We start from the raw sequence: 12225 nt of genomic DNA on the forward strand, positions 1-12225 counted from the left end.
TTCTTACCCTGCCAGCATCAATTGTGGTGTTCCTGCCTTGGCTCTGATACCCTCCCCTCACAAGGTCTTCCGGACCCCCTCATGCTGTCCCTCCTCCCTCATGTGTTTACTTGTTTATGTGCCACACCCTCTCCATCTAGGCTGTGCTTATTTCTCTCTGATTTACCCGGGACCTGTAGATACATTGTTGGTGCCCAAGGTCTTTGTCAGATTGAAGTTTTTTTTTTTTTGAGTTGGTGTCTGACTATGTCATCCAGGCTAGAGTGCAGTGGCACGCTCACGGCCACCACAGCCTCTACCTGCTGGGCTCAGACGATCCTTTGACCTCAGCCTTCCAAGTAACTGGAACTACAGGCATGTGCTACTCACCTGGCTTATTTTTTGATTTATTGTAGAGATGAGGTCTAAACAAGTTACCCAGTTTGGTCTCGATCCCCTGAGCTCTGGCAATCCTCTCACATCAGCCTTCCAAAGTGCTGGGATTACAGACTTGAGCCACCGTGCCTGGCCTTGAAGTTTTAATTGAATTGCTGAGGTTTAGGGCAGAACAAATTGGTACAGTTACAACTGACTGAATCAACCAAGTGCTAGACTGCACTGTAAAATATTATGAGAAAAGATGGAAAAAACTAAAATTGGGGAAATGAGTTACAGATTACAGACAAGGAGTAGAGGGCTAACCACTTCCTCCTTCATTAGGGTTTTCTTTTTTATCATTCTTGCCTGGAGTCTGACAAAAGTCATCTAAAAGGTAATTTATGGAAAGCGTAAGATAAAAAAACATAAATTGCTGTGATGTTTCAAAGGACACCATCAAGAAAGTAAAAAGATAGCTCACAGATGGGAGAAAACATTTGCAAATCATATATCTGATAAGAGACTTGTATCTAGACTATACAGAGATCTCTTACAACCCAACAATAAAAAGACATGACCCAATTTGAAAATAGGCAAGGAATCTGAGGAGACATTTCTCCAAGGAAGATTTATAAATGGCCAATAAACACACGCAAGAAGCTCAACATCATTAGTCATTAGGGAAATGCAAATCAAAACCACGATGAGATATCACTTCACATCCACTAGAACAGCTATAATAAAAGGTGAAGAATAACAAGTGTTAGTGGATTTATGGAGAAATTGAAACCCTCATACATTGGTATAGCCACTTGGGAAAACAGTTTAGTGGTTCCTCACAATGCTAAGCATGAGTTATCGTATGTTCAAGAAATTTCACTCCTGGGTATGCGCACAAGAGAAATGAAAACATATGTCCACACAAAAACTTTCATATGGGTGTTCATTATGGGATTATTCATAATAGCCAAAAGATGGAAACAACCCAAGTCTGCCAGTTGATGAATGATTAAATAAAATGTGGCATATCCATACAATGGAATATTACTCAGCCATGAAAAGAATTTAAGTCCTAATACATACTGTAGCATAGGCACACCCCATAAACATTATGCTGAGTGAAAAAGCCAATTCAAAAGACTGCATATTGTATGGTCCTATGTGTAGAAAATGTTCATAATAAGCACATGTATTGAGACAGAAAGCAGATAGTGGTTGTCTGGGCTGGCAAGGGATGGAGGGAAATGGGAGTGACTGATGATGGGTACAGGCTTCTTTTTGGGGGTGGCAAAAATATTCCAAAATTAAACTGTAGTGATGGTTGCACAGCTATGTGGATATTTTAAAAGCCACTATATAAAGAGTTGAAAAAATGGAGAAGACAAAACAAAAATCACTGAACTGTAAAAGAAAAGAACTGAAAGAGGATCCAGATATAAAATGCTATTCTTTCCTTTTACATAAATAATAACATATACAATTCTCAAAGATGACCGAAAAAATGTGTCTGATGTCACTTCGACTAAAGCTTTATAGATGACCTGGCACGGCATGCGGCGTTTGCTTTAAACTGCTCCACATACCCTATCCGTGCAAAATAACATCGGCGAGGGGCTGGATGAAACACCACGGGCAAAGTGCTGACAGTCATCGGAGTTACGGACTGCACATGGGCGTTCATGATACTGCTCTATTTTTATGAATGTTATAATTCTTTTCCATAATAAAAGTTAAAAAAAAGGGAGAGAGCTAAAGCGTCTGCAGTTCAGTAGTTACACTGAACTGCACATTGGGGAGCTCTGTGTGGAAGGCTGTAGCTGTGGCCTGCTCGTGGCTGTCCCTAGGCACCTTGATTTTGTGGATGAGGGCAGGGAGGGTCTACCTGAAGGAGAGCCCAAAGCCCTCTGGGGATGTATGACTTTGAAGTACACACGCTGGGAGGGTATGGAGGGGGGCTCAAAACCACAGAAGTTTATTTTCTCACAGTTTGGGAGGCTAGGAGTCTGAAATCAAGGTGTTTATAGGGCCAGCCTCCCTCTAAAGTCTGCAGGAGAGGATCCCTTTTTGCTTCTGGTGTTGCCAATAATCCTGGGTTGGCTTGTAGACGCACAGCTCCAATCTCTGCGCCCATCATCACCTGGCTGTGTCTCTCTGCCTCTTCACACTGTCTCCGTCTCTGTGTATGCCTGTGTCCGTTTGCTGTTCTTTTAGGGGGTCAGGGTCCCCCAATTGAGTATGACCTCATTTTAACTTGATGACATCTGCCAAGATCCCATTTCTAAATAAGGTCACAGTTAAGACTTCAACATGTCTTTTTGGGGGACACAATTCAACTGACAAAAAGGTACAAGGCAGGATCAGCAGGCAAAGAAGACAGACTCTTAGCAGGTCAATCTGTAGCACTGAGTCGCCTGCTGTCCCCAGGCAAGCTATGGCAGACATGACGTTTACAGCGATTAGACGTGACTGCAGTGCGGCACTCACTGGCCAGCTTTATCTCTTCCAAGTGGAGACAAGCCTTGCTGGAACCCATCTTCCACTCGGCAGTCTGGGCTGATGTGTGACACATCTCAACTCTTCCAGTCTATCAACTCTTTTCACCAGAAAGTTGTTGAGGATAATTCTAATGAGTTGTCACTTAAGAGATGTTTTGGGAAAGGTCGGTTTCTTACTCTTTGACACGGACATGCACATTACTTTTAGAGTTTGTCTTTTGAGCCAGCTGCTAAGTTATTTTAGACTCTACAGTTAAATTGACCCAGAAATCATTCCCCCTTTGACATTTCCTCTGAAATGTTACTCACTCTGACTCCAACTCAAGATTACATTGTGCTGTTCTTTGCTCTTTAATCTTATTCTGGCCTTTGACCAAAAGCAATAATACGTGACTTCTATAGTAAATGGTCTTCAAAAAATATATCGCAGTATTCTGGTAAACCATATGTCTGATAATTGCACTGATCTTCAGATGATCCCTTGAAGAGTTTTGTGGGAAAAGGGCAGTACTTCTGGAGCTGAGTGCACCACGTACTGTGGCTCTCTGCCCCGAGGACATAATCGGAGGGAGCAGAAGGCTGAGGAGGAGGCTGGGCGTTTGGCTCCGCCATCTTCAACCTGTACTTCAGCTCCAGCCAGTGGAAGCTGGTTGCAACCCATTGATTTTCATCTCACTGCTCTCAGGCAAGTGGAAAAGACAGGAGCGGGAAGGAAGTTCTTCGGTGGACAGGGAGGAGGCTAGCCTGACCCAAGCTGGGGACACCAGGGTGGGGGTTGGGGCACCCAGGGAGGACTTTGGCTGCTGTGTGAAAGACTTGGATTTAGGCCTCTGTGGGTTCCCGAACAGAGATTTGGGAGATGGGTGAGCACTAGGTGAACCTTGAGCCTCACTCACTGCCCATCCTTCTGCAGAAGTCGGGAAAGAGAACAGCAGTGTCTGAATAAGGCCCCTAGTATTTCAAGAGCTTCCATGTATCGCCTGGGTCCTGAGGGCAAGGCACAGTGCCAACGGCTTTCATGCACAGGCCACTGGCCAACTGCCCTGAGTCTCTGACCTATGTGTGATGGGCATTCACTCTTCTACCTGGCCTGGCCTCTTCCCTCTTGCTTTTCTTTTCTTTTTTTTTTTTTGAGTTGGAGTCTCACTCTGTTGCCCAGACTGGAGTGCAGTGGCCGCTCCCGGCCACCGCAGCCTCGACCTGCTGGGCTCCGGCGATCCTTCCGCCTCAGCCTCAGCCTTCCAAGTAGCTGGAAGTACAGGCATGCGCTACCACGCCCAGCTGATTTTTTGATTTATTGTAGAGATGAGGTCTCGCTGCCCAGGCGGATCTCGAACCCGCGGGCTCAGGCAATCCACTCACCTCAGCCTCCCAAAGGCGCGGGATTACAGGCTGAGCCACCGAGCCCGCTCTTGCTTTTCAAATCCACATTTACAACAGAGTCTCAGTTTTGCATAAAGCATGTCATAGAATATGTGCTTTACATTACAAGTTCTCCCTCCTATTATGGTGCAGTTAATACACTGTATACAGTTTGCAGAAAGTCTGTTTATAGAGAACTCTGTGAGAGGACCCTTTTCTTTAAAGCGTAGGAACAGAAATAATAGGAAGCATCAAGTCCACCGATGGCCCACTTATTGCAGGCCGTATTTAACACGATAGAATTAATTGTACTGCTAGAAAAGACTAGACTGAAGTCCTTGGAGCTTTTTGTAACCTGATTGAAAGGGACCATAGACTCTTCTCCTGACGTCTAACCAGAACCACCCCAGCCCACAATAGAGCCAGGCTGATTTTTTAAAAAGCTATCTGTTCAAAAGAGATTTTCTGAGGTGAGTGCATTATTTCCTTTGTGAGTTTGGATCAGAGTCTGATATCCCTAACAAGTCAAAGTTGTTCTTTTTAGTGCTTGTGACGATTTGAGTTGATTCCTTGTATGCTGTGCTCTGGGTGGAGATGGAAGAAAGCCTGCCTCTCTGTGCGTGTGGCCGTTCATGTTCCGGGGCTGCTGTTGACTCATATGCTGGATCCTGCTGCCTTCTTTTCTAGTGTTGGTTTCTGACCTCTTGGTTACTTTCCGTTTTCCATTGGAATTTTGGGTTTCTCCATGTTGCTTTAAGAAGTAGCACCTTGGTGTGTTCGCATCATAAAGTGTTTGGCTTCTTTCGCATCTCTCTTTTCTCAAGGATAAAGGAAAGAATAATTTCTACACATTGCTGAACACTGTGGAAACCAGCTGCCAGGTGAAGGGAACTTGAGGCGATGCCTTATAGGAGACGAGAGGCTCCCAGGCCCCTTCAGGCCAGTGATGTCCAGATGAGGGCTTCTTGCTGATTTTAATTAATTAATTAACTTATTTGTTTATTTTTGAGTTAGAGTCTCACTCTGTCACCCAGGTTGGAGTGCAGTGGCACGCTCACGGCCACCACAGCCTTGACCTGCTGGGGTCAGGTGATCCTTCAGCCTCAGTCTTCCAAGTAGCTGGAACTATAGGTGCGCACTACTGCACCTGGCTAATTTTTTTATCTATTGTAGAGACGAAGGCTTGTCAAGTTGCTCAGACTGACCTCGAACCCTGAGGTCAGGCAATCCTCTCACCTCGGTCTCCCAAAGTGCTTCTTGCTGATTTTAGATTCATGCTCTGACCCAGATTGTGGTTTTAGGCAGCAGTTCTAGTGGTGTGTATCAACCTGACCGACATGCCTTATCTTCCCTGGGAGTCACAGGTGAATGCTTGTTTTTTACTCTGTGGTCTATATCCCAAGCTTTCTGCCAGTACCTTAAGATCTAAGCAGGTTTGGTGAGTGGCCCTCCAAGAGCCTGACTGCGGTTGACTGCCACATTAGCCTGCCTGAAGAACAACTGTTATATGACACCATTGTGTCTCACTTGTAGTGCAATTTAGACACGTGAGAAATTGAGCCAACCTTGTATGTTTTGTGCCAGCTCTCCAGGGACTTCCCGCACCTCTTGGACAATCATTCCTTGGGAGCAGGTGACCCCAGGAGCCCACCACCAGGGATAGTCTGGAGGGGTTAGGAACCACACCTAATCAAATGTTCATAGTCATCAATCTATTTTAGTGTGTATCAGAAAAAAATATGACAAGCACAAAACTCATAGTCATGAACTTTGTTTTCAAAAGCCATTGAAGTTAAAAAGTGAGTCATATTTTAAAGCTATCTACTAGGTAAATCTAGGAGGCAGCTTGTGCCTGTGGAGAAAACTCTAAAAGCCTGGAACTTCTGATGGGAGGCTCTGATGACCAACTCTCTTTTCTTTTCTTTCTCTTCCTTCTTCATACCCCCTCTCTTTTCTCTTTAAGTTCTTTGTTTTCTGGGCCTGTTTCTTCTCCCTCTCCCTCCATCTAAACTTCTCTGGTGGTCCTTGAGTTTTAAGAAGAAGGAGGCATGAGGTACCCATTTATTGACCATTAATTATCTACTGGGAGGTCACAGATGTGTCAGGTACTGGCTGCTGGCGAGGTTGGGTGATTCCTCAGGCGTATTTCTCAAATGTGCTTGCCATTAGTGGTGACCCAGAGGGCTGGTTAAAACGTGATTCTAGTCTGGGAGGTCTGGAGTGGGGCTGAGTTTTTGCGTTTCTGACCAGCTCTGGGTGCTGCTGCTATTGTTGGTCCGTGGACCACACTTGGAGGAGCAAGGGTTGACCATGTAGTTCTATTTCTTTAGTTGACTAAGAGAGAAATCTATTTTTAGGAAGAGGATGAGGTCTGAAACCACCTCTTTGATCTGCAATGAAACCAGTATAATTATTCAGCACACTCGAGTGCTCTCTGTAAGAAATACAAGTTGCTTCCTTTATACTGACCAAGGCAGTTTGTAACGAAATCTGTTGGCTCAAGCTGTGGCTAGAGTACTGCCAGAGAGCCAGCCACACAGAGGACATGCGTAACCTAACACCATTGTGTGTGAATTAATGTGCTCTGCCCTTCAACCGGTAGGTGGGCTTCTGCTTCCCTCCTTGACTTGGCTCGCACCCAGGTCCAATTAGGCCAACCTGGTGTGCATAGCCACTGGAACTGCTGCAGAGCCATTTTCCCTGGGCAGAGAAAATTGGGTTGTTATTTACCATAATACTATAGGAAAGGGATTGGCAGTAGTGGGATACTGCTGGGATTGGTGGGGGGGGACACAACATCAATAAGGGTACCTGATCTCAAATCAGCCAAAGGGGGGACCAAAAGGAGGCCCAACCTTTACCTATATGATGTGTACTTGTATACCTAATCCTGAATTATACCACACATCTTTATTGTTTTTTGTCGATTTTTATTATTGTTTTTTTTTTTTTTTGAGTTGGAGTTGCACTCTGTCACCCAGATTGGAGTGTAGTGGCATGCTCATGGCCACCACAGCCTCAACCTGCTAGGCTCAAGTGATCCTTCTGCCTCGGGCTTCCAGTAGCTGGAATTACAGGAACGCGTCCCCACACCCGGCTAATTTTTTGGTTTATTGTAGAGACGAGGTCTTGCCAAGTTGCCTGGGCTGGTCTTGAACCCGTGGGCTCAGACAATCCTCTCACCTCGGCCTCCCAAAGTGCTGGGATTATAGGCATGAGCCACTGTGCCCAGCCTACACATCTTTAAAATAGAATATAAATTTAAAGAAAAGCAAATTAGTCTGAAAAGCAAGGGATTGAGTAGAAATAAAGTTGTATGAGGCTGAAAAAGAAAAGAAAACTGGGTTGTTGAATTGTTCAGAATCTACTGGTATCCTTCTGTCTGTTTGGTTATGAGAACCAGACCTGCAAGCAGGTTTTGAGGGTGAGAATAGCTGCAACATTTAGAAAACAAGCGGGCTGAACACAATGGGACACAGATTGAGGTCACAAGAAAACTGGGGACTCAATCCAGGGCCTTGCTATTTTGAATGAAATGACCCTGATGCTGCCTCTCCTCTCCTGCAGTGATCAGTGAGAGGTGGCATTAAGAGGTGCCGTAATTTTATAGTATTCTTTCTGTTAGGGCAGGAAAATGTACAGAAGGAAAAAGGCAAGGCAAAGCATCTTCTAAGTTTCAGCTAGAGCCAGACATTAGCAAAAGTCATACTCTCTGGCTGACACAAGTAGCCACATGACTGCTGAATGTTAATGCATAAAGTGTTCTCGGGGATCCTTGAACACAATGGTGTTTAATTGTGGGGGGTGGGTTACTCTGGTCTCCCTTCCCCTCAAAAACACACATACATAATCTTCTACATAATTCTTAGGGATTAATGGATCGCCTAGTGGAGCCATGGATTCTAGGTTCAAGGCCTCTGATGTAGTACATTTTTTTCTTTCTAGAGATGAGAAAAATCACGGCCCAGAAAGAAGAGGTTGTACCATTGGTCTCATAGCAGTGAACTAACCAAACATGAGGATTGAAGAGCCACAAATGCCAACAGGAAAGTATCTGTGTAGAATTTATTTCTGGAAACCTGAGAACAAGTATCAATAACTTTTTGAGAAAGTTGTAACTTTTGGGTGGGAGAGTCCCAATATTTAACCAAATGACATTGGAAGAAAAATAGAGATAATTGAGACAGAAACTTCTGGACCTGTGTTTTATGGTGTTTTCAAAAGATGCGTACGGGGCAAGCCTGCTGCTACTTGGTAGCTGAGCACCAAGCTGCAGGGTTTTTTTTGTTTTTTTTTTTGAGTTGGAGTCTCACTACGTCACCCAGACTGGAGTGCAGTGGCCGCTCCCGGCCACCGCAGCCTCGACCTGCTGGGCTCCGGCAATCCTTCCGCCTTAGCCTTCTGAGTAGCTGGAACTACAGGCGCGCATTACCACACCCGGCTCATTTTGATTTATTGTAGAGATGAGGTCTTGCCAAGTTGCCCAGGCGGGTCTCGAACCCACGGGCTCAGGCAATCCACTCACCTCAGCCTCCCAAAGGCGCGGGGTTACAGGCTGAGCCACCAAGCCCGGCTAAGCTGCAGTTTTTGTTGTTGTTGTTGTTGGTTTCTTTTTGTTTTGCTTTAGTCAGGGTCTTGCTCTGTTGCCCAGACTGGAGGGCAGTGACACATCATGGTTCATTGCAGCCTCACCTTCTGGGCTCAGGTGATCCTTCCACCTCAGCCTTCTGAGTAACTGGGACTATAGGCCTGCAGTTTGGGGTGTTTTATTGAATTCATATACCAATGTGAATCTTCCACAGTCCCCAAAACTACTTAGCAGGATGCCTTGCTGAAATGAAACTCTCAACTTGGCAACACATTTTGGGGTCCAGTCCCTGACAATCCTGGCACAGTCTAGGTGCTCACTAAATATTCATTGGAACAAATGGGCTTTCTTTAACATTACAGTGCTTAGGAGACAGAAGACTCAGCAAACGGGAGAGAGCCCAGTGCACCGTGTGTAAGTACACAGTGGAAAGCTGGGTTCCTAGTGTGGGATTTAGCATCTCACAGACATGAGGGTAAACAAAGACGACAGACACAAAAGAATATGCAGTATGGTTCCATGATGTGAAGAGTAGATATGGACCAAACTAATTTATGCTGTTAGAAACACAGATAATGGTCACCTTTGAGGAGCAGGCTTTGGGGACTTGAGTGTTTGGGAAAGGGAACTTCAAGGGTGCTGATTCCTTTTTTTTTTCTGAGTTGGAGTCTCACTCTGCCACCCAGGCTGGAGTGCAGTGGCACGAGCACATATTACAGCACCCTCAATCTCCTGGGCTCAAGTGATCCTTTCACTTCAGCCTCCTGAGTAGCTGGGGCTACAGGTGTGCGCCACTATGCCAACCTGATTTTTTTGTAGAGATGAGGTCTCACTATGTTGCCTGGGCTTGTCTTGAACTCCTGGGCTCAAGCGATCCTCCTACCTTGATCTCCCAAAGTGCTGGGATTACAGGCGTGAGCCACTGCACCTGGCCATCCCCAGGTGGGAACTGGGTACCTCTATGCATTCACTTTGTGATAATTCATTAAATGATACTCTTATGACTTAGGATTTTTCTGTATGTCTGTCAATTAAAATATGTATTTTAAAAAACACACAGTTTGGGCGCAGTGGCTCAAGCCTGTAATCCCAGCACTTTGGAAGGCCAAGGCAAGAGGATTGTTTTAGCCCAGGGGTTTGAGACCAGCCTGGGCAACTTGGTGAGACCTCGTCTCTATAATATATCAAAAAAAAATTAGCTGGAGCATGGTAGCACGCCTCTTTTTGGCTAGTTGGAAGGCTGAGGTAGAAGGATCACATGAGCCTAGCAGGTTGATGTTGGGGTAGCTGTGAGCGTGCCACTGCACTCCAGCCTGGGTGACAAAGTGAGACTCCGACTCAAAACATACACACACACACATACACACATACTCACACAATGAAGGATGCTTCTTGATCTTGACTTGCATTCAGGTCACTTGGGATCTTATCAAAATACAAAATTGCTATTCATTTGTTCTTGGGTAGAGCATGAGATTTTGTATTTCTAGAAGAACCTAGAGATTAGTATCTTTTTTTTTTTTGGTGGGGGGGCTTCTTCACTCTGTTGCCCAGGCTGGAGTACAGTGGCACAATCACACTGCTCATTGCAGCCTCAACCTCCTGGGCTCAAGCAATCCTTCCACCTCGGCCTTCCAGAGTGTTGGGATTACAGGCATGAGCCACTGTGCCCAGTCAGGATCTTTTTAAAGAGAGATCCAGGTGTTTGCTCCCTGGGCCTAGCCTGGCACGTGGCTGGGGAGACCGTGTGCAGGGGTGACAACCAACTAGGTTACTGACTACGGAGCGGCAGTTCCCAAGGTCAGCCCATTCTCTCCTGTAGATTGACGTTCTCTTGCTCACGGCACCATCGAAGATGATTTTCTGACTGCTGGGTAGTGACTGGAGCATGAAGTCGGGCCACCCCAGTGAGATGACTGGCTCACGCCCAGCCCTTCATGCCCATGTTAGGGCCCCTGGTCTGCCTGCCCTACAGAGCCATTGGAGGCCTGGAGGCTGTTGCCCCAAAGAGCGTGATCAAAAGCCTCGCTTCCCTCTCTGTGCCAGCGTGAGTAAATCTAGGTGTGCCTCAGTGATGGCTGTTTGGGTGAAGTGGCTGTTCCAGCCCCTCTTTGTGGGACTCTGTAAGACACAGAGCCCTGTAGTGGTCTGAATGTTTGCGTCCCTCAAAGTTGAAGTCCTAACTCCAGGGTGCTCCCTTAACCCTTCCACCGTGGTGGATTCTGCGAGAAGGTGGCCATCCGTGAACCAGGAAGACAGTCCTCGCCAGACACCAGTCTGCCAGCGCCTTGACCCTGGACTTCCAGCCTCCAGAACTGTGAGAAATATTTGTTGTCTACGTCACTTAGTCTGTGGTATTTTATTTTTTATTAAGAATTTTTTTTTTAGAGATAGGGTCTTGCTCTGTTACCCAGGCTGGCCTCAAGTGATCCTTCTACCTCAGCCTCCTGAGTAGCAGAGACTATAGGCACATAACACCACACCCAGCTAATTTTTAAGTTTCTTTTAGAGATGGGGTCTTGCTATGTTGCCCAGGCTGGTCTTGAACTCCTAGCCTCAAACAATCCTACCTCCTTGGTCTCCCAAAGTACTATAGGATAATAGGTGTGAGCCACTCTGCTTGGCCTTGTCTGTAGTATTTTTTTTATAGCAGCCCAAACAGACTAAGACAATCCCCAGACACCAAACTTACAGTATCAAGAAAACCAGGCTGGGCACGGTGGCTCAAACCTGTAATCCCAGCACTTTGGGAGGCTGAGGTGAAGGGATTGCCTGAACCCACAGGTTCAAGAACAGCCTGGGCACCTTGGTGAGACCTCATCTCTACAATAAATGTAAAAATTAGCCAGGCATGGTAGCGCACGCCTGTAGTTCTGGCTACTTGGAAGGCTGAGATGGAAGGATCGCCTGAGCCCAGCAGGTGGACCCTGGGGTGGCTGTGAGTGTGCCACTGCGCTCCAGCCTGGGCAACAGAGTGAGACTCCAACTCAAAAAAATAAAAAAAAAAAAAAGGGAAAACCATTGTTTTGAATGAAAAAAGGCAAATCACACGCAATATGATTTCTTTTACAGATAGAGAACAAACAAGCAGGGTGTGGTGACAGGGTCTCACTATGTTGCACATACTGGTCTTGAACTCCTGGTCTCAAGTGATCCTGCCACCTTGGCCTCCCAAAGTGCTGGGATTATAGGTGTTAGCCACCATGCCCATCCCAATACAGTATCTTAAGATGATACTTTATGTTGTGGTTTCTTTGTGCTTGACTTTATTTATTTATTTATTTATTTTTTGAGTTGAAGTCTCACTCTGTCACCCAGACTGGAGTGCAGTGGCCGCTCGCGGCCACCGCAGCCTCCACCTGCTGGGCTCCGGCGATCCTTCCGCCTCATCCTTCCGAGTAGCCGGAATTACAGACGTGCGCT

This window comes from Carlito syrichta, unplaced genomic scaffold, assembly GCF_000164805.1.
Source record: "Carlito syrichta isolate Samal-C Ts95f unplaced genomic scaffold, Tarsius_syrichta-2.0.1 Scaffold303235, whole genome shotgun sequence".
NCBI lineage: Eukaryota > Metazoa > Chordata > Mammalia > Primates > Tarsiidae > Carlito > Carlito syrichta.